Below are 25158 nucleotides of genomic sequence, written 5' to 3'. Positions count from 1 at the left end.
GTTTGTAATTGTTTTATTTAGTAAAACATTTTTTTTTTTTTGTTAGGGCAACATTTTTAATAGACTTGAAGATGTAGGCATAGTACTAAAAAGTTTATTTTATTGAGAGTGATCTAAATTAGTGTATAATGGGGCTAATGTTGTTTTAGGTAGGGTCAAAAACTAACATTGGGCAGATATTCACATACTGGCCAATTTTAGCAAATCAGACAAATTTGTCTTAACAGCACACAGAGGGGAAAACTCTTTGATTCAAGCTCAGGAACTCAAGGAACAAGTATGTGAAAGGGCCTGTTGTTCCTAAAATGGAAAAGAGTGAAATTTTTCCCAATTCTTCAGAAATATGTATATTGCCTCCTTAGTACATAAGTGCAATTTTTTTAACCTATAGATCTAATTACCCTATGGAACCTTAAATGACTTAGAACTGGATTTCCAGTGTGAATTTCTCTGCTTTACTAAATATTGTGTGGGATTCTATTTTTTGGTTTTTTGTGTTTTTATTTTCTTTTTGAATGGTATCTTTAATAAAGGCTTTACTTGAGAGGGTTTGAGCCCTCTGACACAGGGCCAATTTTGCTGAAATGAGACATTGCTCTGGAATACTCAGTTTCCATGCAAGAAGGAGGCTGGAGGAAGATAAGTCTTAGAACTAAGATCCCGGAATGATTGCTGGTGGATGGCACTTCTCATGGATGTGGTCATTGCTACTTCTTTTTTCCACAAAAGTTTGATTGAATTTTTTTGCCACATTGCTCAGGAGAGCTAATTTTCCTGTTTAACCACAAAGTGTTAACCACAAGCTTATAGTTCCCATCCTTGTTTTACCCTGCTGTTGTGCTCATCTTCAGTCCCTCTTTGGAATAAGATGTGTGTTCACTTCCAGTGTTGCTTCTTTGGTCTCATGGTCACAGGTGATAACGAAAAAACTTTGGGAGCTGAACTCAAAGAAAGACCCAGAAATGAAATGGTGATGACACTACATAGTCTTTCATCAAAACCATCCCCTTTCTTATAATCAAAGTCATTGGTAAGGTTCTTTGGTAAAATGTATGCAGTTGTGGGTGTGTGTTAAGGTGTTTGATGCTTTCTCTTAAGCTCTAAGATTCTGGAGATGTAAAAGCTATGCAAAAATATGTGTCATATAAAAAAGACTTCTCCCACTCCTATCTGTAGAGAAAAATGACAGAATTTGATCCAAATGTGCCTTGAACACTTAAATGAAGAGATTTAATCACACAGAGGCTTTGGTTTGAGCCTCCAGTTCCTAATTTTGGGTGAGGAAATGATGGTATCCACTAACTCTTAACCGTGAGTTACTAGCATTGTAACTTAATTCTTCAAAATCACTGAAGTCTTCACTGAGTAGCCTTACAGAAAGCCAGAAAAGTTGTGAGGGAAGGAAGGAGAGGAAACTGCAGCACCAGCAGCAAGTATTGTCTCACAATTATCTTGATCTAATATAAAAATCTGCATTTTAATTTCTGGCTCATCAAATTTCTTATTGTTGCATCAGCCTCTATGTCTTGGTAATCAGGTGTCTGGGAAAAATTGCAGTCTCTTACATTTGTGTGTGCTATAAATTCTTCTGTGCAATTTTGACTCCCTTGGTAGCTGAGAGAACGAGTAAAAAGGCTGTACCATAGTCACAGCAATCAGCAGGAGTCACATCCACTACCATGCCACAGCCAAAAGACTCTGAAGAAGTGAGACTGGAAGTACTTTTCCAGGCCTGCTTCAATTCCTTTGCATATATTTCTAAACCAGATTTTAAAGAGTATGAATAAAATTAAACTGGCACTTTATCTGGAGCTGTAACCTCCAGTGTTAGACTTGTGTCTCTTGCCATTTCTGGGAGCCCTGAAAACAATACTGAGCTTAACTTGCAGTGTGTATGGGGGAAATAACTTTTGTATTCTTCCTGTTTGGTTTCTTTTCTCTGCTTTCATTCCTTGATCATATCTCTTAAAGCATTGTTTATTTGTTTGTTTTCCTTTTGCCTTTCTACAGAAACCTTGTTCATCTCCTGCCTATCTTTACTTTCCCCTGCCACTCCTAATACTGATGAGAAACAGATTCTTTATAGTTCTGTGATCCTGAAGATACTGGGCAAGCACAGATGAGCAGCAGGGAGGTGAAATATTTTGTCCTCCACCCCAGTACAAAGCATCTTTTTTGGGGCTTGGGAGGAGGATGAAGACTGGATAGTGAAAGAAACCCATTATCTCACTCTATCAAGCAGGTAGTTTTGGTGATGAAGTATCTGGAAATATTTAAATCTGTAGATTTCCTTAGAAAGGCTAAGGAGGTAAGGTTAGGGCTGGGAATGACAAAAGCAGGACTTGATTCAAGAAGAGAAAGCAAACAACTCAAGATTCCTTCAGGGCTCTCCTGCAAGACAGAAAATATGCAATACTGTATTCCTGTGTCGGCTGTCTTTAATCGGAGGCAGACGGTCACAGGCGGTGTTTGGATTGCAGGTTCAATAAAGGCACATCCTTCCCTTAGAGGAGGCAAAACAGTGTCACTTGTTAGAATTCAAAATCCATCTCTAAATGCCTCAGTGACTTGTCATCGAGTGACTCACTGCACTGTCATAGTAGGGCTTCTGCCTTCCACATCCAAGTTATGCTTGCTGAAACAGTGTCCTGCCAGCTCATATTAACAGCCCCCCCTCCCAAGCTTGACTCACAGTGAAGAGGGGATTTGGGGGTGTCAGGGCAGGAGAAGGCTGCAAGGGCAGATCAGAAATCTCACTGCCTTGTAGACTTCAGGATGCCAGTTTTTCTTTTTTTCTGTGTGCCTCTGAAACAAGTCCTTGAGTTTCAAAAAAACCCCAAAACATTCAGAAGTGATGAGCTGTAAAAAATGGTAAGAATTTAGTCATTTACTTTGTCCAACCAAAAATGTATTTTCTTGCAGGCAAAGGCTTAGTTTAAAGTTATTTGCTACTTTAGAAAAATGCTAATGTTGAAATGCTTTCAGCTTGATTTCCTTTATCTCCTGCACCTTGTTAGATGATCATCAAGATAATTTTTTTAATGTGTTTAATTCACATAATCAATTTTATTCTAGGTGACCTTTGTGTTTTATATAACAGCCAATTCTTTCTAACACTAGGTACATCCTGCAGGAGCCCTTCCTGCCTTCTGATCCAATACTTACTCATCCTGGGACCTAGTCCAAATGCCACCAACAGTGTTTGTGTGGGCTTTTTTTCATTTGTTTCAAAAACATTTCATCACATGATGACATATGGCAGCATTAAATGTGCAGCTTAGGATGTAATGATCATGAAGATGAACATAATCTCACCTGAGCAACAAGTAGCTTTCTGCTTTTTACATCATACCTGCTTTAAATTTAGTATTACAGTGGATGCTTTGTGTTTCTGATGATGCTGTTTTTTGAATCCCACCCTGTTATTTTGGCTCAGTATCGAGGAGCAGTGACTTCAACAAGGTGATCTCATCCAATGTGTGGTGTAGCTGTGTTTGTTTTTGAAGGCTTGAGATCCTGTTCCATCTGTACTTCCTGTAGCTGTAGGTAAATCATCTGAAATCCAAGATGATGAGCATGCCTGATCTCTGTGCTCTGAATCTCCTTTCTCATGAATTCATGTGCTTCCCTTCCGTGATGGGGCTCTTGTGAGCATTTTTTTTTTTTTTATCAGGGTATGAATGAGGTCAGTGGGGAAAGGGTTCTCTGTAAACATAACTTGTGCTAGTTTCAGCATAAAAACTCAGTGAGGGCTCTAAATTGCTAATGAATTAACTACAAATTTTGGAGGAGAGTGTGGTTGACTTAAGATTCTTCTCAACTAGCATATGAGGAGCTTGTGTGTTGCTTTTCTTCTCAAAACCAGCTTGCACTCCCCTCCTCCCCCAAACTATAAAGCAAGGATGTGGTCATTGGCAGCTGTTTTCCTTTTGATGTGGTCAACTCAAAGTTAACATTGAAAGTGTAATTCTGAAGTTGAATTTTTTTGGAGGCTGAGTGCATGATGAAAGGAAAGGAGGGATCTCTCTCCACCTGCTGGGAGTGTGCTCTTTGCTTGAGTTTCTTAGGAGCTGAGATTGGAGGATGAAGCTTGACACAGCTGAGCTCATCGTGGCACACAGCCATCCAAAGGCAAGGGTGCTTTTCCCTTTCAGCACTTGGCTGTGAGCTGACCTGGCAGGAAACTTTGCAAAGCAGTGTGAATGATTGTAGCTGTGATGTAGTATTAAAGATCACGGAGCTGCCTGCAGGTCTGAGTGCTGGAAGCAAGGTCTGTGCGACATACAGACAGCGAGATCTCTGCTGTTGTGATACCTGCTGTATACAGCTTTTTATTTTGCTTATTTTGTTCCTACATCCCTCTGCCCCCAAGCTCCCTGAAGCTCTAGCGCCTGCCCAGTCAGCTCCTGCGGGACCTGCTTATGCTGCAGAACTGAAAGTCCTTAGTGCAGAATGGATTTTATAGAATCATAGAATTGCTTGGCTTGAAATGACCTTAAAGATCATCCCCCTGCCATAGAGCAGGTTACTCAAAATTCTATCTACTAGAGCAGGTTACTCAAAATTCCATCCAACCTGGTCTTGAACACTTCCAGGGATGGGGCATCCACAGCTTCTCTGGGCAACCTGTGCCAGTGCCTCATCACTTTTATAGTAAAGAATTTCTTCCTAATATCAAACCTAAGCCCACCCTCCTTCAGCTTAAGCCCACCCCCAGCCTTGCCCTGTCACTCCATGCCCTTGTAAAAAGTCCCTCTCTAACCTTCTTCTAGCTGCCTTTAGGTACTGGAAGGGGCTTTAAGGTGCCCCTGGAGCCTTCTCCAGGCTGAACAGCCCCAGCTTTCTCAGCCTTTTGATTTTGACTGTTCTCTAGCTAGTTCTCTGTCTTTAATAAATGTCTTTGTCGGAAATACCCTGACAAAACATCACAACTGGATCATGTATTTCTCCCCATCCCGTTGTTCTGTTGCTCTGAATCCTGCTTTGATTCCATATGGAGGAATAATTCTTGTAATCCCTGCCATGCTGTAGGGACTTCTGTGCTTGGCCTGGTGGGTTCGTTTGTTAGTGTAGCAGATCACTTTTGGGATTTTCCCATCACCTATCTGGATAATGTCTTATGTCATGTACGTGTTATCTGTATTCTTGAGAAGTTTTTCAGAATTGAGAGAATGATTACAAGCTGGGCCCAAACTTCTTCTGTTCAGTTGGAACTATATTTTTACTCTGAGACAGAATTGTTGCTAAAAGTTGCTAATGCTGTAGCCAGTCTCACGAAATTAAATAAGCCTACTGTTTCGCTGTTCCCCTTCTACCTTGCAGTCCTCCACTTCATAGCCAAAGTGCTGTAGTGTAGGAGTTGTGCAAATGTTTGATGGCTTTTTCATGGAGGTGCTGTGATTCTTTGTCACCTTCTACCTAAACACTGCCAGTAAAGGCTCACAGTGAGCATAAAACACAACTGTGCTGGAGAAATAATATGCTTGGTTCTGTCATATAGGTGTAAAGGGCAAACAGGGAAGCAGCAGGCACAGGAGGAGTAGGAAAACACATTTCTGATATAGCATAATGTCATTTTATCTCTGAATACCCTGCAATATGTACAGAAAGACTTCAACAACATCTGTGCCTCAGAATTCATAGCCAAGATGAAAACAAAGCTTTCATCTGGCAGGAACTGTGCAGCAGGTATTTGGTAAGATCTGCCTGCCATGAAAGAGCAAAAGCCAAAAGTTGTGGAGGGCTTTTTCTCTTTTTTTTCTTTTTCTTGTCTTTCCCTCCCACCCTGTCTTCTTTTTCTTTTTCTTTTTTTTTTTTTTTTTTTTTTTTCCTCCCCCTAACCAGGAGGCATAACTCTCTCAGTAGCCTATGTGTTTCAGTGGGAACATTCAGGAACTGTCTTAGCAGCACTTGAGAGCCTAACCTTGAGAACAAAAGTAGTGTTTCATGTGGTTACGTACTAAAAGATGTGGGTAGGCATCTAGTGGGAATCCAGAAAGCGCGTGGGCGCTTGATTCCCTCAGAAACTGTTGGGATTTGGCACCTAAGCTGGTAAAGTACTTTAAAAAACTCTTAGATATCTTTCTGAAAATTTGGGCTGATGTTGCTAATCAGTGTGAAGGGCGGGGGGATTTTTTTATTGTGATGTAATGGTAGCTTTGATCATTGTTACTTTCTAGTAGATAAAGAGAAGGAAGTTGAAGGAAAGCAACAGAAGTGACTTTGGGATTGGAGGGATTGACGCAAGAGGGAGATAAAAGCTATATACTTGTGTAGTTTTTATAAAATGAGTGGGAGGGCAGGACTGCTATGGGCTTCTGAAGGGTATAAATGCCAAGGAATAGAGGGTGTGGAAGAAAGAAACTGAATCTCTACCCTGCAAGTGCTTGTGCAGGCAGGTAGCCTCACACACAGCCTCATTCAAAAGGAGAATTTTCATGGAACCTTATGAGTGTCACAGCGATGTGCTGCTGAGGAACAGAAACAAAGGTGGGGCAGCAAGGAAGGCACCTGCTTTACTACGGCAGTCAGGGTAAACCACTAAAATCTGCAGTTGATTGCACCTGGTTGGCATCTATAAATGTCATCACATCACACAAAAGCCTCTTCCCATTTGTGCCAGCCTTCCCAGACAGGAGAAGCTTTAGAAAACTCTGCTTTAGGCCTTTATAGCTCCTGTCCCAAACTTGGATTGTTAGTGCTTGGATCTCCACCCTGCCTTACAGCTGGCTGCCATGGTGACACAGTTTAATCTCACTGATCTCTTGTGGTATCTGAAACTTTCACCAGGAGGGAAAAGCAGGGTGACAGCTGCTCCAGGGCACAGGCTGGTAGGAGGGGGACAGCAAGCAGGTAAAACAGTCTGTTTTGGGACTGTTCTTCTGAGATGTTAGGACATCTCTTATTATATCCACTAGGACATAAATACTATATTTATGTCTGAGGATATAATCCAATAACATTTGGGTATCCTGGGGAGTGCTTGATGTCAAAGGTGTAAGCAAGCTACTTGAAGATGATAAACATTAGCAGAGAATGTAGAGTCTTAACTGCTGGAGGTGTTGGGGATGTTCCTGTGTCAAGTGCATTTTTTGTAGCTAGTAGATCCATAAACTAATTTGAGATAATTACTAAAGGAAAAATTAGACCAAATAGAGAAATGTTAATAAGTCACCAGAGCTGGATGGCATTCAAGAATCCTGAGGAGATTGAATGTGAAACTGCAGAACTGCTGGCCAAGCTGTTTAATTTATCACTGCAGACAGCCGCTGTGCCAGAGGACTGGGGAGCTGCCAGTGTGATTCCCAAGTATAAAAAGGGCTCTAGAGGGGATCCTGGAAACAACACAACAAAGAGTCATGCTACCAGGAATGGAAAGGATCTCTGAATGTGTAGAGAAATGTTAACTGTGAATGGGAAAGTCGGTGTGGCTTCTGAAAATGCAAATCCTGCTTCCCAATCCCATGAAGTTCTGTGGGGTGTAAATAAGGAATGGTTAAAGTGGATACAAGATGTTTGGATTTTGAGAAAACTTCTGTCAATGACTTAAGCTCCTGTAAGTTTGGAGGAAAGGCCTTTTTATGGTTTGAAAGCCACATGGATAACAGGAAGTAAAAAATTTCACATCTTATGATGGAGAGGGAAACATCACTTCAGCAGCAACCACAAAGGCCGCCATCCTCATTGGGAAGGTGATGTATGACACCATTTGGCTTTGGTATCAATGCTCAGTGCACCCATATCTTGTGGGTGATATGCAGTTCTGGTCTTCCCATCTCTTGCAGAGCACAGTGGCATTGCAGAAAGGGCAATGAAATGGGCTACCTTCCAAGAAGAAGCTAAAATAGTTGAGACTGTTCCATATGGGAAGAAAGGAAGGAACAAAGGTTTAAATCACAAAGTCAGCAGGTAAAGCTAATATGAGCCATCAGCTCTCATGCTTTTACAACCAGGGAACTTTTGATTAAACACGATGGGCTTTGATTTTAAAATAGGTGGAAAACCATACTAGTGCAGTGGAGAATTGGTGACTGTAGCCTCAGACTGGGTAGAATTTGGTGGCAGGCTTTCAGGGACTCACCTGTGCAGGGCAAATCCCACTTGTACTTCTCAAGACTCTTACTTTTGCAAGAATCTCTGCATGACCCTTCCTTTCCCCAGGGCTCTCCTGTGCAATTTTTCATAGGAAGCAATTATCCAGGTGGCTGGCAAGTGTTTGACACTCCCTTGTGTGCACAATGAGATTTTTTTTTTTAATTATAAGTGACTTATTCCTCATAGAAGTAATTTTTTTTTAAATGCTGCCTTCAGCAGGGTGTGCATGTGAACTTTATTTTAATTAAGGGTGAGGAATCTGTTTTACGTAACTGTATCCCAGATTCTCATGAGAGAGTGAAAACAGCCCTGAGGGATTGATGAAAAGGACAGTGAAATCAGGTTGCCTCACCGATGGGAGGCCTGATTCCAGTCTCTTAGGTTTTCTGTACCTGTGGGACTTGCTCCAAGCTGGTTGACAGCCAGAGGAATTGAACCAATGCAGAGGCACTGCCTCCTCACAACTTTATTTTGGGCCACTAATTTGTGGTTTCTGGACAGATGCTGGGGTGGCTGTTGCAGCTCTGCCTGAGGTTGTTGTCCCTGTAGTGGGAGTGGCCAAATGGGATGTGAATCTGCTTCCAAGCCCTTTCAGCCACGTCCTGTTGCTGGTTCAGACAACTTCTGCCATGGTGCCTGTTGCCAGGGTATTGTATTGCAACACTTGGTTTACCCATCTCGTTGGAACAGTGGTGCCTGTTATGATCAATATGTGATTCCCACCAGCCAGATGAGTTGCTAATGTACTAGCAGTAGTAATGGGATTGGGTCAAGATGGTTCTCTGAACCTTTGAGAAAGAAGACAAATGGCACTGGAGGTCACAAACAAATGCTGTTGGCTAAAATTTGTTCTGGGTTGTAAAACCTGGAAGGGACAGGGAGCAGATGAGTAAAATGTTTCTGTACCATTAAGGAGGGAAAATCCAGGGTGTGTGTGGGGCCTTTTGTTTATTTATTTTCCTGTTAAGAAAAAAAAGTGATAAAGGTGTTAAAACTCAGCTGTTGCTGGAACTGTACTGGAAGAGGGGCATACAAATAAAAGAGGATCTCCTTCACTGTTCACAAAGAGAAATATGAAAAACAAACCACTAACTCTGTAAAGAGGCTAATGAAGTTTGTGAGTCAAACCTGGCATGTTTTTAGCACCTGCTGCTTGTTTGTGGTGACTGAAGGAAGCACCCCTTTCAGAAAGTCTCATGCTAGAGGTAGTTTTGCTCTCCTGTTATCAGAACCTTGGTGTGTTTCAAGAAGCTGAACTGGTGATAGACTGCACACCTGAGACCTTCAGCTTGATTCCTGCTGAATCTGGTGGTAGCTGGCAATTTTTTCTGATGCCAAAAGCCTAGAGAGATTTGGCATGACGCCACTCCATGAGGGCAATGTTGGTTTTGTTCTATTTCTGCTTCTGCCCCAAGGGCTGCCTCTAGAGAATGTCTAGAAATATGGCTTCTCTTACCAGAATCTTACATGAATCAAAGGAGGGTTTTGATGCTCAGATCTTAATGTTTCATTGAAGTGGCAGTTCATGCCATTGATCTGAAAAGTGTTTACAAGTTAAAATGGATGGGAATTCACTGGTGGTGCTGGGGCTTTGCAGCCCCAGGTGAGCATCTGCCACCAATCTCCTGGGGAAGCAGGAAACAGATGAGCAAGGAGGTGGGGCAAAGATGGGCCTGTGGGAATAGATGTGCTTCAGCTGTTCAGCAAAGCAGCATAAATGAGTGCACTTTAGAGAGAAAGACGGGAATGTGATGGTCATGTCACAGCTTGGATGTGCTTTGCTCTGGGGCGAGTTCATGGGTTGGAGCATGTGCTTTGAGTGGAGGGCAACAGATTCATCCTGATGTGAGGTAAGTGGGGAACAAGGTCAATGTCAGTCATGGCAGTCTGAGGGGATGTGCTGAAGGCTTTAAGCACCTCAGAGTGCAGAAGCTGTAGAGAAATGTCTGATGGTGAAATGTTTTTCCAGAGAATTTCCAGAGAAAGAGGCCTGACCATTTCCTTCATCTTAACAGAACATGAGGAAATGGCCTCAAGATATGCCAGGGGAGGTTTAGATTAGATATTAGGAATTTTTTTTTTTCACAACAGTGTTATAAATCATTGAAACAGACTGCTTAAGAAAGTGGTGGAGTCACCATCCCTGGAAATGTTCAGAAAATGTTTGAATATGGCACTTGAGGATATGGTTTAATGGTGAATGTGGTGGTGGTGATCCTGGGTTGGTAGTTGGGCTTGATGATTTTAAAGGTTTTTTTCCAACCTTAATGACTCCATGATTCTGTGACATGAAAATTCCATTCCTAGCACAGGTGGTCAGAACAAGAACACTATAAGGTGTGCCAGGAGCAGTGATGCAAATCTCTGCTTTATGCAACTTGTGTCCTATAGGGACTAGGGTAAAGTGTTGTAATTACTTGGTAGTTTAAACCAGGAACAAATCTGTGAGGCTCATTCAGGTGGAAAGGCAAAAGAGAGTGAGCAGTGCCAATGTCTCTGATTGGGAAAGTTGCACAGAAGATGGGTAAGAGTGGCAGAGCACTGCCAGTTCTTCCTGCTCTCTGAGCTGTTTCCATTCTGAGAGTAGTGCCAGCTGCAGCAGCTTCTGCTTGGCAGCCTGTTCCAGCAGCAGATCCCTGCTCCGTGCCTTGCTCAAGTCGCTTGCAAAATTAACAGAGGGTTGGAGGGTTGCAAGTGCAGAAGCAGAACAGGACAGAAACCTGGAAGATGTGTTTCTTCTCTGCTGTAAACCTGTGTGACCTTTCTCAACTCACTTCAGCTATGTCTTCAGTTTATAGCAGGGCAGTGGAGCTACTGTGCACTTTCAGGTATTCTGTGTTACCTGGCAGAAGCTGTTCTTCCACCCACACTAGTAACGTTTTATCACTGAGTACTGTTTTATGCATGAATGGTTTTCTGTGCAGTGCTTAAAATTTAGAAAAAGTCCTGAAATTTTATGAGCCTCTTGTACAGGCAGAGCTGGCCAAGGGGGTGGGGGAAGGAGGAGTTGTATGCTTTTCTGGAGAAACTCTTGTGCATTTTCTCTTCCAAAATAATTTCAGGCTATTTATTTATATCAAACCTTCATTAATTCATTGTGCATTGTGAAACAGCAGATAGTGGATTCTTTTGGAAAGATGTACAGATTAGAAGATGCTTCAATCCATAAACCATATGCAAGGAAATAAGAACACCCTAAGGAATCATATGAAGTGTGATGCTTTCTGGGCCTGCTACACAGCTACAAAGCAATGGATGAAGTCATATTTTGCCCACACAGCTCTCCTAAGCCTCAGTACTTTGAGTTTTACTTTGCTTGCTTTGGCTTCTGAGGCAGCCAGTGTCTGGAGCTGAGGCACTCCGGTGCTTTGCTTAGTGTCCCCAAAAGACCTGCAAACTTAGCCAAGCTTTTGGGCTTGAAAGAGATGAGCTGCGTAGCTTGAATTGCAACTGGGTGCCTCTAGTTCTGGGAGGCTGCAATGACTGTGACCTTTTGAAATCTTGTTCAAACTGTTTTTGTTGCACTCAGACAGGAATGTTATGTTCTTTGTTCCATCTCCTAAAAGGCAAACTTTTCTGTATAGGCCGCTTGTGGCTTTTAGAGTTTGATATATATGGGTCAGGGGAGGAAGCAGGCATAGACTGTTGGATATTTTCAAGCTGCTGAAAAAGTCCTTCTGAGTGCATGAAGTGGGTTTTAAGATCCCAGCTGGATTTTTGCGAATAACCTCTATCTTGATTAGGAAAAGAAATAAGCCTCCAAATGTGGATTGCTTCCAATTTGTGTGCACACAAGCAAGTGGGCTGACTTCTCTGAGACAGACCTGTGTGGTAAAGGGTTACATCTTTAATTCTGAACCCCTTCTCCTGCAAGGAAGCACGCAACATCTCAGCTAACATTACTGAAATGTCATCTTTTCCCAAGCAAAATAAAAATGTGCATTCAGTAGTTAAAACTGAGGCGAAAGTTTGCATTGTGTCTTGGAAGGGCTTTTCTTGATGCCTGTACACCTTTAGGTACGTGTGTTCACAGAATCACAGACTGGCTGAGGGAAGGGAACTCCGAGGTCACCTGGCCCAACCTGCTGTAATCAAGCAAGGCCACTCACAGCCAGTTACCCAGGACTGTGCCCAGACAGCATTTGAATATCTCCAAGGATATTTGAATATCTCTACCACCTTTCTGGCCAGCCTGTGCCAGTGCTTGGTCACCTTCACAGTGAAAAAGTGTTTCCTGATGTTCAGAGGGGCCCTCTGTGTTTCAGTTTGTGCCCATGCCTCTGGCCCTGGGCATCACTGACAAGAGCCTGGTTCTGTCTGCTTTGCATCCTCCCTGCAGGTATTTATAGACACTGATGGGATCCCCCTGAGCCTGCTCTTCTCTCGGCTGAGCACTCCCAGCTCTGTCAACCTTTCATTATTGAAGAGATGCTCCCCTCAGCATCTTTGTGGCCTGGACTCTCTCTGGCCTGTGTGCCTCTCATAGAGGAAAGCCCAGAACTGGACCCAGCACACCAGTGCTGAGGAGAGGGGAAGGACCATCTGCCTTGAACCTGGCAACACTTGGCCTAATACAGCCCAGGATGCCATTTGCCTTCCTGGCTGGAAGGACTCACTGCTAACTCACGCTCAACTTGGTGACCACCAGGACCCCCAGGTCCTTTTCTGCCTGAGTGTTTTCCATCTGGGTGAACCCCAGCACCTGTAGGTGCCTGTGATTGTTCCTCCCTGAGTGCAAAACTGTGTTTCTCCTTGTTGAACTTGATGAGGTTCCTATAGGTGCACCCGTGACTCCCTGGGTCTTCTGGAACATCAAGATTGACACATTTGCTTTCCTCCAGTCTATGGGCCCTTCTGCCAATTGCCATGAATGATCAAAAATTACTGAGCTGGCCTAGCAATGGCATTCCTGGATACATCCTGTTAGGGCCTGTGTACTTATTTAGAGTATCTATCTGAAGATATGAACAGAAACTTCTAGAGGAGGGCTAAGGCTTGGGAATCAAGCTGCTCTTTAGTCCTCCTTTCTTCTCTCTCTCTCCATTGCTTGCTGATCTCAGTCCTCAGCTACTGCTTGAGGCTCTTTGCTTTCGTGACAAGGCTATTGTGGGTTTGGCTTTACATTTAAAGCCTTCAGATAATGTGGCTTTAAAGCCAGGACACCTCTTTTGCAATGGTTCTCATGCTGTGTGGGGCCGCTTCCAAGGTGGTGTGTCGTGTGCATACACAGTTTGGTGTGTGTCTCCTGTGCAGTGCTTGCTGTTTATTCCTGGCTGAGGAAGGGAGTCTGCCACACGGACTGGCTCTGCAACTTCAGCTCAAACTGCCTTAACTCACACTATTTACTTTGGAAATTACAGTTTCAATTGCTGCTGATAACTCAGCTGATTGTTATGTTTTACATTTAGCACAGTTTTTTTAGTTCATTCCTTAATGACTTATGTAAATAATTTTAGAAGACTTAGCATTAATTTTGGAGAAGCTGGTGTATGGGGCTGTGAGGCTAGCAGCAGGTGCTGTAAGTAATCACTCTTCTAAATTAAGCAACACTTTCTGAGGCAGTAGGTTAATTTCTGTGTAAGCAGCCTGCATACAGATTCTTGGAATCAGCTGGATCTTGACCCAGCTAGTGACTCAAGGCTTTGTGTAGGTTTAAATTGCTTGAGTTATCTCACTGAAACCTTTCATTTTTAGAGGAAACTGGGGTTGTGCTTGAATGTCTGTTAAAACGGTGTTATCATGTTGAAATCTGTGTCACCTGGCTTTGTGCTTGTCTTTGTAGCTCAGTCTTCACTGCCATTGGAGGTGTGTTTGCAGCATGGGCAGTGTCATGGCTTAACCAGGTCAAGCTGCCTGCAGTCAGGGTGTCTGTCATAGAATGGTTTGAGTGGGAAGGGACCTCAAAGTCATCTAATTCCAACCCTCTGCCATGGTCAGGGAAACCTTTCACTAGACCAGGTTGCTCAAGGCCCCATCCAACCTGGCCTGGAACACTCCCAGGGATGGGGCATCCACAGCCTCTCTGTGCAACCTGTGCCAGTGCCTCACCACTCTCACAGGAGAGAATCTCTTCCTAATATCAAATCTAAACCTGCCTTCTGTCATTTTGAAGCCTTTTCCTCTTGTCTTATCACTACATCCCTTGTAAACTGTTCCCCTCTCGATTTCTCGTGGACACTATTTGGGTACTGGAAGGCTGCAGTGTTCATGAGTGGCTCATGCTGAAGTCTGTGCTGCTGTGGGTTTCTCTCACTAGTACAAGAGCAAGCAAAGTAGTGCTTGAGAGCTTTGTACTGTTTCTTACTCCACCTTTGTGCCTGCGAGAGGATTTCTGCAAAAGTTTTTTCCTCTAATATCTCTAGTGGAGCTCTCATGGGATCTCTAAGCAGTAGCTGTTGACCAGATTGTGCTCAAGTGCTGCCTGTCACTTCTGCATTGTCACAGCTCTGGCCAGCATTGTTCTTGCTCAGGGCTTGGAGATTGCCTGCAGAAGTGTGACCCACTCTTTGTAAATCCACTGTTGAGTCTGTGAGGCTGACGGGGCCAGTGGTGTTTGTGGCTTCAAAACTTAAATGATTTTTCATAGGCTCTGCAAAACTCTGAGGAAACGGGTAAAATCTTAATTACTGTTACTACACAGAGTATGATTTTGGAGTACTTTGTCTATCTTGTGGAGTAGGAAGGTGCAGTTTTTACAAGCTCAAGCTCTCTTCAAAATCTATCTTCCCATGTGAAGATTGTGCCAAAAAGTAATGTGAAAGCTGGAATTTCTACTTACATGGAATCCCATGTGAAGTGGAATAGAGCAGGAAAAATGCCCTTCTCCAAGGATTCAAGAAAGGAGACAACTTCAGATAGCTGGAGAGGAAGAATGGATGTTTGTTGCCTCTGTATGACTGTAAGCTGGGACTTGCCCTATCTTTGGCTTAGAATTGGTGCTTCTTGTGCTGTTGGATGTTCAACCTAATATCAAACTTGTGCTTGAAATCATGTACCTGCTAAAAAGGTCTGAAGCACTTCTTGCACTCTTTAGCTTGATTTTTTTGCTATGGTAAATCATCTTCAGACCAAAATGCTCTTAGGCTTGAAAGTCAGTGTTGGGATACATCCCTTTCACACTAAAAAAAATTAGTAATCCAAATGACAGGCTCCTGAAGGTAGAACTCAATTCTTGTGAACAGCGTTACAGAATGATATAGCTTTTGTAATTTTTTCAGAGGTCTGTAATCTCTTCTCACTTTTTAGATTAAAAATTTACTGACTTCTTTGCTCTGAAATGTTGAAGAAGAGGAACAGTTTACATGTGCAGAGTGTAACAGACAATATTGCACTTCTTCTCTAGATGTATAAGCAACTTGTTTTTTTGATAGCTCAGCTTTGCTTGAAAATCTGAATTCTCATGTAGCTCTGAAGGCAAACAGTCCTCTTCAGGTGTCATTCTAGTTCTGTGGGAATTGGGACTGAAATATTTTAAAAATAAATTGTGAAGAGGAAGTCATACACACTGACTCTTCACTCTTTATGGATCTTCTGACAGTGGATGCCTTGTGGGTTTTACAGATGATCCAAATGCATATTGATGCATTCAGATGATCTCAGAGTATTCTCTGGGATGCTGTGAGATGTCTGTAAGCTTGGAAATAGAGAGGTGCAGTGGGCAAGAGCTGGATGGACAATGAGTTGGTGATGGGAGCATAGAAACATGCTGATCTTGGACAGGCTTTTCAAAAGAGGTCAGAATTTGAAATCTCTTAAATTCTGTGGGGTAGAAGGCAGGGAAATATTTTCCCACATGAGTTAGCTCTGTGTGGGCCACAGGAATTGAAATCATCAGGTAAAGAAGAGACTAGATGCTCAACAGGTGTCTGGAAGGTTTGCTTTCTGAATGGACTGCTGAAAAGAAAGTAGAGGACTAAAATTCTCTGCTCCAGATTTGAAGATTTTTTTTATAGGTAGCTTAAATAAGTAATTTAAGAATGTTGCTTTGCGCCTATCTCGGTGCCTGCCCTAAACTCAGTCTATCCAAATATTTTTTCCAGGCGGCATGAAGAATTTGTAATGCTTTCTGTTATCAAAAGCAGAGCTTGAAAGAGTCCTGCACCATACCAAAGATATGAATGCTGTGTTAAGGAATTTGGACATATTAATAAAAACAACATATTACTCTACCACTCTCTCCTCTGAAATTAAACGTGAAGCAAATTGCTGAAACAGTAGATGGAAACTTGGCAATTGTGTTTCTGTGGCAATTTGATTCTGTTCTCCCAAAATACCTCTGGAGAGCATCCAACTGTAGCTCTGCTCTGATCCCAAGACTACCCTGCAGATGCCCTGAGCACAGACATGTAAGCAGCAAGCTCTGGCGGTCTGATCTGTGTAGTTGCTAGAAAGCTTCAAAATCTGGTCTGATCTCAGAGGGCTTTCCATTTGGGAAAGGAACTGATACCATGCCAATTTTAACTCTGGAAGAGGAAGGGAAAATATAAAAGCTTCAGAGAAGCAAGTTTTTGTCTAGACTGTGGAGCCAGCTGAGTGTCTTGTTCTGTCTTGTCAGGCTGCCTTCTTGTTTGGGGCTGTGTCTGAGTGGTTGACAAGTGCATTAACTCTGGGAAAGTAAACCCACTTTTGGTGTGGCAAACGAAGCCTGGTCTTCCATGACCATCCTCTGCCACAGTTGTTTCAGCACTGCTTTGCTGACCCATAAAAATGCACAATCTTCTCTCCTTGTCCTTTCCCAGTCATCCTTTGAAAAGCTGTCCTCTGTTTTTGCCTTAAAAAGTACTTTTGAAGTGAAAGTTCCCTTTTGTTCCACTGACTATAAAGTGTGCATGATAATTACAGGACAATTGCTGATTTAGCTGAGATACTGAACTTTCTGCAGGACAAAACCCTGTTCCAAGCAGGAACAGTTCAACTTCTCTCACTCAAGCCCCAGAGGCCAGGAACGAGGAATTTCCTCAGTTTTGTGCTCAGCAGTGACAGTGGTATCTGTGTGGATACAATTTATTGCACTGTAAGTAACAGTTTAGTGGCCTTGCACGCCATAAATGCTGTTTCATGGTGGTGTGTGGTTTTCAACAGTATGGCAGAGAATTACCTTTTAATCTGCATCGTTCGAGAAGGCAGTACTTTAAAAATGTGATTATGATATCAAGGGTTTGTGAAGTGAAGAGTGGAGAGGCTTTTGCTGCTCCAAAGTTTTCCTGTCTAGAGAATGTAAGTCATAAGCATGACAACTATGGGATTTTTTTTCCTATTTGATTTGGTGTTTTTTTTTATTCTTTGAGTCAGGCTTTTTTCTTTCTCCTGCATTTGGATCCTCTTAAAAATGACTAGTTTTAGGGAAAAATGCAAGTCTACCAAATAACCTGTAGAAGTCTTCTGTCATTTGCTAACTAATTAATGCTTTTAGAGTGGTACCTTTCTTGTTTCTTCAGCAGTGTGTCTGCTTAGCTGTGCTCTTGCTCCAAAATGAGTCATGTTTCAGTCTCCAAAAGCCCCACTGTCCTTGACTGTCTTTTAAATTTTTTTTTTTATCATTTGTTTGGGTTATTTTCCGTTGGTTGCTGTCAGGGAGATGCTGCGGTAGCTGAAGAGGCTGTTCCTCTTACCTGTTGTGTCCCAGTTGCTGCATTAGTTATTTACAAGGATACAATCTGACTTGCACCATAGGTGCTGACCCTGTCTTGTGCAAAGCTCTGGTGCCTCCAGGGATCCAAATAAAGGATCTTTTAAATAATTGGATGCTACAGACCCTATGCTGTTGTCTGTAAAACCAGGGGCTTTGGGCAGGACCCAGGTGCCGCATTCAGAGCAATGACAGTGTGCAAAGCCTTTGGCCCCTGTAATCCCTGAGTTCCTCAGCTCCCTGCAGGATCAAGGCCAGGTTGGGTTGAACAGGGCTCGTAGACATGTTTCCCCCAGGAGAAGCCCTCAGCTCTGGCACATACTTACCTGGTCAATGTTTGCTCAGTTAAGAGTGGCACAGGGATGGGAAAGTTCATCAGCCAGTGGTAAACTGGTTTCCTGAGCATCAATACCATTAGACTTGGGTTCAAAGGCACTGTCTGGGCAGAAACTGGCTTCTCAGACCTCAGTGCCTCCTGTCTGTAAACCCACCTTGTCCCAGGTCATGCTGGGGATGGCAGTAGCTATTTTAGGGCAGTTCTGGAGGTATTGGGTGCTGGACAAATGTTCTAGAAAAGCGTCTGAAGGTGGGGGTATTATTGCACAAGTTAAATGATACCCTGGATGGAACTGCTTTATGGTTGGGGTTGTTTTAAAGTGTGGTTTATTTGGCATTGAATAGCTATCAGAGAGGTGTTTTTAGCCACTGCTTTTAAAATCAGCATGCTAAACCCCCTTGGAGTTGTGAGAATATGTGCATATGCAGACTGGTGTTGGTTGAATTCAATTGTTACAAAACACACCCTTGGGAACCTCATCTGGGATGGTGTTGGCATGTCCCTCACATTTTGCCAGTTTTCAGAAGCTGTCAGGTAGTACTGTGTGGGAAGTGTTACAGGGATAAATCCTGAAATCCTAATTTGGGCTAAACTCCCACTGTTTTCAGTGGGTGGCTTGCTGGCATTAAGGCCAAGTACCCCTCAGCTATTACAGATGATCTTTCTGTCCTTTAAAAGTCAAGGAGACTGAGACTTGATGCCTCTCTCTTGTACTAGAGATCAAACTGCAGGATTGCAGCCCTTGAAGTTTGCAAGTGTGCTGAGATGTGTGAACAAGAAGTTGTTTAATCAAAAACATTTCCAGTAACTGTTCTTTGGATTCTCAGTAGTGCTGGTGAAATGCCAGAGATCTGGAAACAGAAATTAGCTGGTGATTTAGAACAGTGCATGAAGAAGACATTAATTCTGTAGAGGAAACGCTGATGTTCTGAAAACTCTACTTTTCATAAATGGAGAATATATAATCCCATTATTTTTATGTATTTTAAATTGAAAAATTTAAATTCTTTCAAATTACCAGCATAAATTTATTGAAATTGTTTGCTCAGATAACTGATATTTATTTTTTTAGGATAATGTTTCTATGAAATTCCTGCAACATTTGTCAGTATATTGCTTTCCAGCAAAATTGAATTAAATGTATTTTAGAAGTCAAGAGGCTGAAAACAAGTACCTGAACTTCCTGACTATCACCAAGTGATTAAGATCATAAATTGTTTTGGCTTCATCTCTCTCTATGCAAGAAAGAGGAAAGATGTTGTATTTGTGTTGGCAACACTTAAGAAAATGAAACAATATTTCAACAGTAAAAAAGAAAAAGGCCCAAATCCCTTCAGAAAATGTTGCTGTGCAAACCTTAGCTGGCAGAAGGTCTTACCAGCTGAAGAGCTTCTTTCCTGCACCTCAGTGGAGCATCAAAATTCAAGTCTGACTGAACCCAACTTGATGTCAGCCTCAAATGTTATGCAAGGGCATTCCAAGAACTTGCTCATTTGCGGCTGAGGCTCTGAAGCCCACATTGAGTTGTTTTTCTTGCCGATTTCCCCTTAGGTGGTCACTGCCTGTTCATACTTCAAGCTCAGGAGGGCTCTTCTGTCCCATCGCTGGGACTGCCCCCCTTTACCTCTGAGTTCCCGCTCTGGATTGTGTGCACAAACTCTCTTTTTTCTTTTTTTTTCTTCCTGAGAATATGTTTCTTGTGCTAGCTGAAGTTGCAGAAGCACCTGGAAGGGATTCATCTCCTACTGTGTGCTCTGTAACTACCTGAATTGCCTTTCCTTTAAACAAGTGATTGACTGACAGGAGGAGGGTCAAGCAGACAAGAAGTACTTTGGATTTGTCCCCCTCTTGTGCCTCCAAGATCACAAATGAGGTCTGTGAGAACTGGGACAAGAGCTGGCATCTCCCAAGTGCAGGAACTGTACTCCACATACTAAAATTCATAATGAGCATGTTATGGTTCTGATCCCAACTCTTCTGCTGGTTTTCTGCTCAAGGTTGTCACAACCACTTTTAATTTGTCTTCATCACTAAACTGGTGGCTTGGATACTGAGGAATGAAAACATGTTTCAGACAAGTAGTCTGAATGATGTTGTGTATCTCTTTCCTTTAAAGCCTCCCTGTCAGTTTGTGTGGCTTGTAATTGCGGAATTGTAGGTTGGCAGGAACCTCTGTGTGGATAGTCTAGTCCAATTCCCCACCTCATGTGGTGGCAGCTGAAACAGTCAGCTCAGTGGCATGTCCAGTGGGGTTTTGAGCATGCCCAAGGATATAAATTCCCGTTATCTTCCTGAGCAACCTGTGGTTTTCTGAGTTCTGTGCTTTTGTGTCCATCTCCCCTCATCCCCACCCAGAAAAAAGTGTGGTTTGTTGTGGGGCTTGTTCTTACATTTAAATAGAATTTCCTGTGTTTCAGTTTGTGCCCACTGACTCTTGTCCTGTTGCTGGATACCACCCAAGAGGAGCCTGGTTTCATCTTCTTTACATCTCCATCAGGTATTTATGCGCATTGATAAGATCCCTCTGGACTTTTTCTTCTGCAGGCTAAAGAGTCCCATCTCCTTCAGCCTCTCCTTATATGCCAGATACACCAGTCCCTTAATTGTCTTTGTGGACCTTTGCTAGATTCTCAGCAGTGTGTCCATGTCTCTGTTACTGGGGAGGGAAGGACTTGTCCCAGCACTCCAGGTTTGTCTCACCAGCCCTGAGCAGAGGGGAAGGATCCCCTCCCTTGACCTACTGGAAGTTGTTTTTCATCATGCAGCCCACATGCTGTTGAACTTCTTTGCTACAAATGTGCTTTGGAGGCTCATGGCCAACTTGATATCCCCCAGGATTCTCAGGCCTTTCTCTGCTTTTTCTGCTTCCTTTCTGCCTGTTGGCTCTCAGTGTGTGCTCCTGAGCAGCAGGGCTTTGCATTTTCCTTTGTTGAACTGCAAAGGTTGGTGTTGGCCCATTTCTGCAGCCTGTCCACATCCCTTTGAATAGCAGCAGGCCTGCCTGGTCTGTTAGCCACCACTTCCAATACTGTATCATCTTCAAACTTCCTGAAAGTGGATTCTCTGCTGCCACCCATAATCTTTCCTTTATAAAGAATTTAGAGCCCTGGGCGAAGTGTTTAATGAATCAAATCTCTCAACAGTTCTAGAAAGTACATTGCTGTTCACTTGGGAAAATCAGACAGAGATGAGGCAGCTTCACTAGCACTAACAGGACATTAAATGCTGTGCCTTGTAGTAAAGGACTTCATTATTATTATTTAGGACTTTCATTCCTCCAATCTCTGATACTTCATGCAATACTGGCTCTTGCCCTTTGCTAACACCATAGCAACCTGCTATAAATGTCACTATATAATGTGGCTTGTAGGCCAAAAGCTGGACAAGGAATGCTTTCTAGGGCAGGAAATCCATGGGGGCAGTAAAAATAAGTGCAGTAGAATGAGGGACAAGTCCTACTGTTATTTTATAGTATTGCAAAGTGATTTTTCTTTTTCTCTCCAAAACTGTGCCCTGGAGGAAATAGAGGCATCAACTGAAATTCTCTCAATGCTTTATCTATATCCCCCTCCCCCAAAACCTACATCCTAGGCACAGTCTAAACCTTTGGGCTAACAGATGGTGTTGAGAGGGGGAGGGAGGGGGAACAATTTGCATCTAAATAGCTGAAATAAGAAAGGGTCATGTCCCACAGACCAGCCCCACTCACCTGCTGTTTAAATCCCCCTGAGAAACAGGGAAACACGCTTGGTTTTTTAACGTCTGCGTCAGCTGTACTTGCTCTCTGGAACTTTCTGCCCTGAAAAAGCTGCAGTCCTCTGCACCGTGCTGTATGGATTCTGTTCTGCCCCCAAAATGACGAACTTTTAAGGCTTTAGTTCTTTGAATGGATTTGACAGCTGTGTCACTCCTGTTCAGCCCTCCCATCAGAGTGACTGCTGCTGTTGGTTAGCGCAATTAGCACAAGCACTAATGATACAGAAAAGGTTCAGAGCAAATATTACCTCTTCTGTCAGCTTGTTACTCTCATGGCTGCCTGATTCCACCTTCAGAGGTGCCCTTGCCATATGGTCCTGTGGCCTCGTGACGCAATATTCCGTGCTGGGTTTGTGTGTGTAGGTGGGATGGGCTTTGGCTCTAGTGACCACCAGGCTGCAGCCCAGTGGTGGTCCTGATCCTGCAGGACAGTGGCATGGCGTTGAATGCCTGTGCTTAATCCTGCAGGCATGCAAAGCCAAGTTGCTTTGGCTTCCTGACTGTATCCTGACTGTAAGGATTTCTCGGGTCTAAGATTGCTTCTTTGTAATGATTTTGTTTTGGAGTGTAAGGGTCATTTGCCCACCTCTGTTACACTTTCATGGAGACTACTCTGGGTCTACCCCCCTGTCCTGTCCTGGCACCAAGAAGTGTGCTTTCATCTCTTCAGGCAGAGTTTCTCAAAGTTTAAGGCTGTGGAAAGCCTTTAATAAGAAAAACCTCCCCAGTTCTTCATAATCACATACACATTCACCACCCCGAAACATAACAGTTGCTTCTTAATGCTCATAAGCTTTTGGAGATCTATTACTCACTTAAGATAGCTTAGCTACCTTCGAAACCACCCTACCTGATTTCCCATGGATATTTGGAGAGGCAAGATGGCTTCGCAATGAAGTTTAGTCTTAGTACAAAACACCAAGATGAGCAAAACCTGATTCTACCCATCGGTTCCTTGGACTTCCACACTCAAATGCTAAAAATAATGTGACAATAGTCCAGGTGGTTCAGTAACTGTATTACTTTTGTCTGTTGACAACATCTTCTTTACTTCCCAAGAAGCCAGAGGAGGCATTGAAAGGTTGAGTTTGGCAGACTGGAAGGGTCTGCAGGATAAGGAGTGGTGCAGATGATGTCTGGGGGACTCACCAATATCTTCTGTGTGTTGATCTGGTAGAATAAAATGTCTGCAAAGGAGGATTTCTATTTCTGGAAATGCAAGAGCTTGAATCTCTTCTTTCTTCAGCACAAGCCTGGAGGGAATCGGTGAGGTTCACCTTTGCTAAGCTCCTGGGTCCTCCCTCCCACAAGTGTCTTGGAAGAGGAAGTGGCCTCAAGAAGTGTCTTCGTTTTTTTTCTCATTTAATTCCTAAGTATATTTCAGTACTGTGGGTAGTGGTTGATGTGCATTAGGGCAACGTGGATCTGGGCAGCAGCCTTGTTTACATGCCTCTGGGGAATAAGTTTACTTATTTTATAATTTAACATAGATTCCAGTTAATGGAAACAAGATCCGGTGTATGAATGCTTACAAAAATAACTAGGCAATGCACAATACCAAATTATATTGTTTTAGAGCGGTCTGTGGTACTTTGTAACTTTCCCACAACTGTTTTTCTTTTAAGTACTTTGTCACTTGAGGATAACTATGTTTTATAAATGGTTATATCACATGATGCACACTCACTGTCTGGGAGTGAACAAAATAAGTGAGTTAACTTGGGTGGTGCGAGTTATATACACACATAAATCTGTGTGTATGTGTGTGGATATACATGTTTATACATCCACACTCTCTTCTGTAGGACAGACCTCTGCCCTGCTCCTTCTGTCCCCTTCCCCAGTTCAGTGATGCAGGCAGGTGACTGCCTCTGGCAGCTGTGCTGCTGGTCTTTGCTGTGGATAAAATGCTTGTCATGCAGCAGGGCCCCACAGACCATGTAAGAGCAAATCCAGAAATTAAAGATGCTATTGGAAACATTTATTTTCTATGGTTTTTAAAAACAAGACCATGGAAATTGTGCAGCTATAGTAGAAGTGCGTGTTACTTTTTGACAAAGGAGGCAAAAGGGGGAAATATGAGGAATTAGGTGCCCTTTGAGGTGAGGTTTGCAGGTAGTGGGATGAAGACTGGGAAACTGGATTTCACAGACTCCTAGAATGGTTTGTGTTGGAAAGGACCCTAATGGTCATCCAGTTTCAACCCCTTGCCGTGGCGACTGCCAGGTTGCTCAAAGCCCCATCCAACCTGGCCTTGAAGACTTCCAAGGATGTGATATCCACAGCTTCTTGGGAAGCCTGTTTCAGTGCCTCACCACCATCACAGGAAAGAATTTCTTCCTAGTATCTGATCTAAACCTGCCCTCTGTCTTATGGCCATTCCCCCTTGTCCTGTAACTCCATGCCCTGGTCCAAAGTCCCTCTCCACCCCTATTGTAGCCCTTTCAGGTACTGGCAGGTGCTCTAAAATCTCTGTGGAGCCTTCCCTTCTCCAGGCCGAACAATGCCAGCTCTCTTAGCCTGTCTGCATAGCAGAGGTGCTCTGGCCCTCTGAGTATCTTTCTGGTCTCTTCCAATTTTGCTCCAGCAGGTCCATGTCCCTCTAACACTGAGGTCCCCAGAGCTGGATGCAGCACTCCAGGTGGGGTCTCACCAGAGTGGAGCAGAAGTGGAGAATCCCCTTCTTCTACCTGCTGGTCACAGTGGCCTGAGATGTAGGCTGCTTTTATTTTAGCAGGTTTCTTTTTGTTTCTTTTATTAAGTGGCTTACAAAGTGGCTGACTGACATTGGAACATTTATTTCTGTATCTTCTCAAGCTCTCTCACTGGAAGAGGAATTTGCTGTACAGAAAGGACCATTCTGGTAGTCTACAGTGTTACTTCAATCACTTTCTCTGCGTGGAACAAAAATACTAAAGAAAAAGATGTGCTGGATTGGAACCATGCCTAAAACATTTATTGGCATAATGGGATTATTTTACTTACTTTTAATTAAAATAGAGTTCTAACTAGATTGTTTTGAGCATATATACGGCTCTGGTTTGTTGTTGTTGGTCTAATTGCCTCCTAAATTAAAGATGCCAATATTCTAATACTCCTTCTCCCTTGGGATACTGGCATTAAAAGAGGATGTGGAATGCTATGTAAATGATTTACAGGCATGCAAGATAGAAAATGGTCTTTAAAGGCATTAGCCAAAACTTAGGCTTTCCCTTTACCTGTGATGTCTTGACAGAGAGACTGATGAATTGTTATTTTTTGGTAGGTATTTATTTCTCTGTCCTGACAGGTCTTTTAAATGGTTAGAAATGTAGTCTGAGAAAAATGCCAATAATCTCAGCCT

The 25158-nt window shown here is 43.0% G+C and overlaps 1 protein-coding gene across 6 annotated transcripts in view; it reads left to right on the top strand.

Moving 5' to 3' along the window:
- The window catches only part of PAK1 (p21 (RAC1) activated kinase 1), a 102067-nt gene that overhangs the window by 32514 nt on the left and 44395 nt on the right, over positions 1-25158 (top strand). The window contains exon 2 of one of the 6 annotated variants that reach the window (XM_041414203.1): positions 20477-20556. The exons of 4 other annotated variants lie outside the window; for them this stretch is intronic. The gene's annotated coding sequence lies outside the window, so the exon portion shown is untranslated. Of the gene's footprint in view, positions 1-10785; positions 10923-20476; positions 20557-25158 lie in introns of those variants that run through there. One more of the 6 variants, XM_041414204.1, reaches the window with a different exon arrangement.

This window comes from Onychostruthus taczanowskii, unplaced genomic scaffold (assembly GCF_017590055.1).
Source record: "Onychostruthus taczanowskii isolate IOZ18803 unplaced genomic scaffold, ASM1759005v1 scaffold44, whole genome shotgun sequence".
Classification (NCBI taxonomy): domain Eukaryota; kingdom Metazoa; phylum Chordata; class Aves; order Passeriformes; family Passeridae; genus Onychostruthus; species Onychostruthus taczanowskii.
The sequence above is the reverse complement of the archived record's forward strand: the minus strand, read 5'-3'. Positions and strand labels throughout refer to the sequence as shown.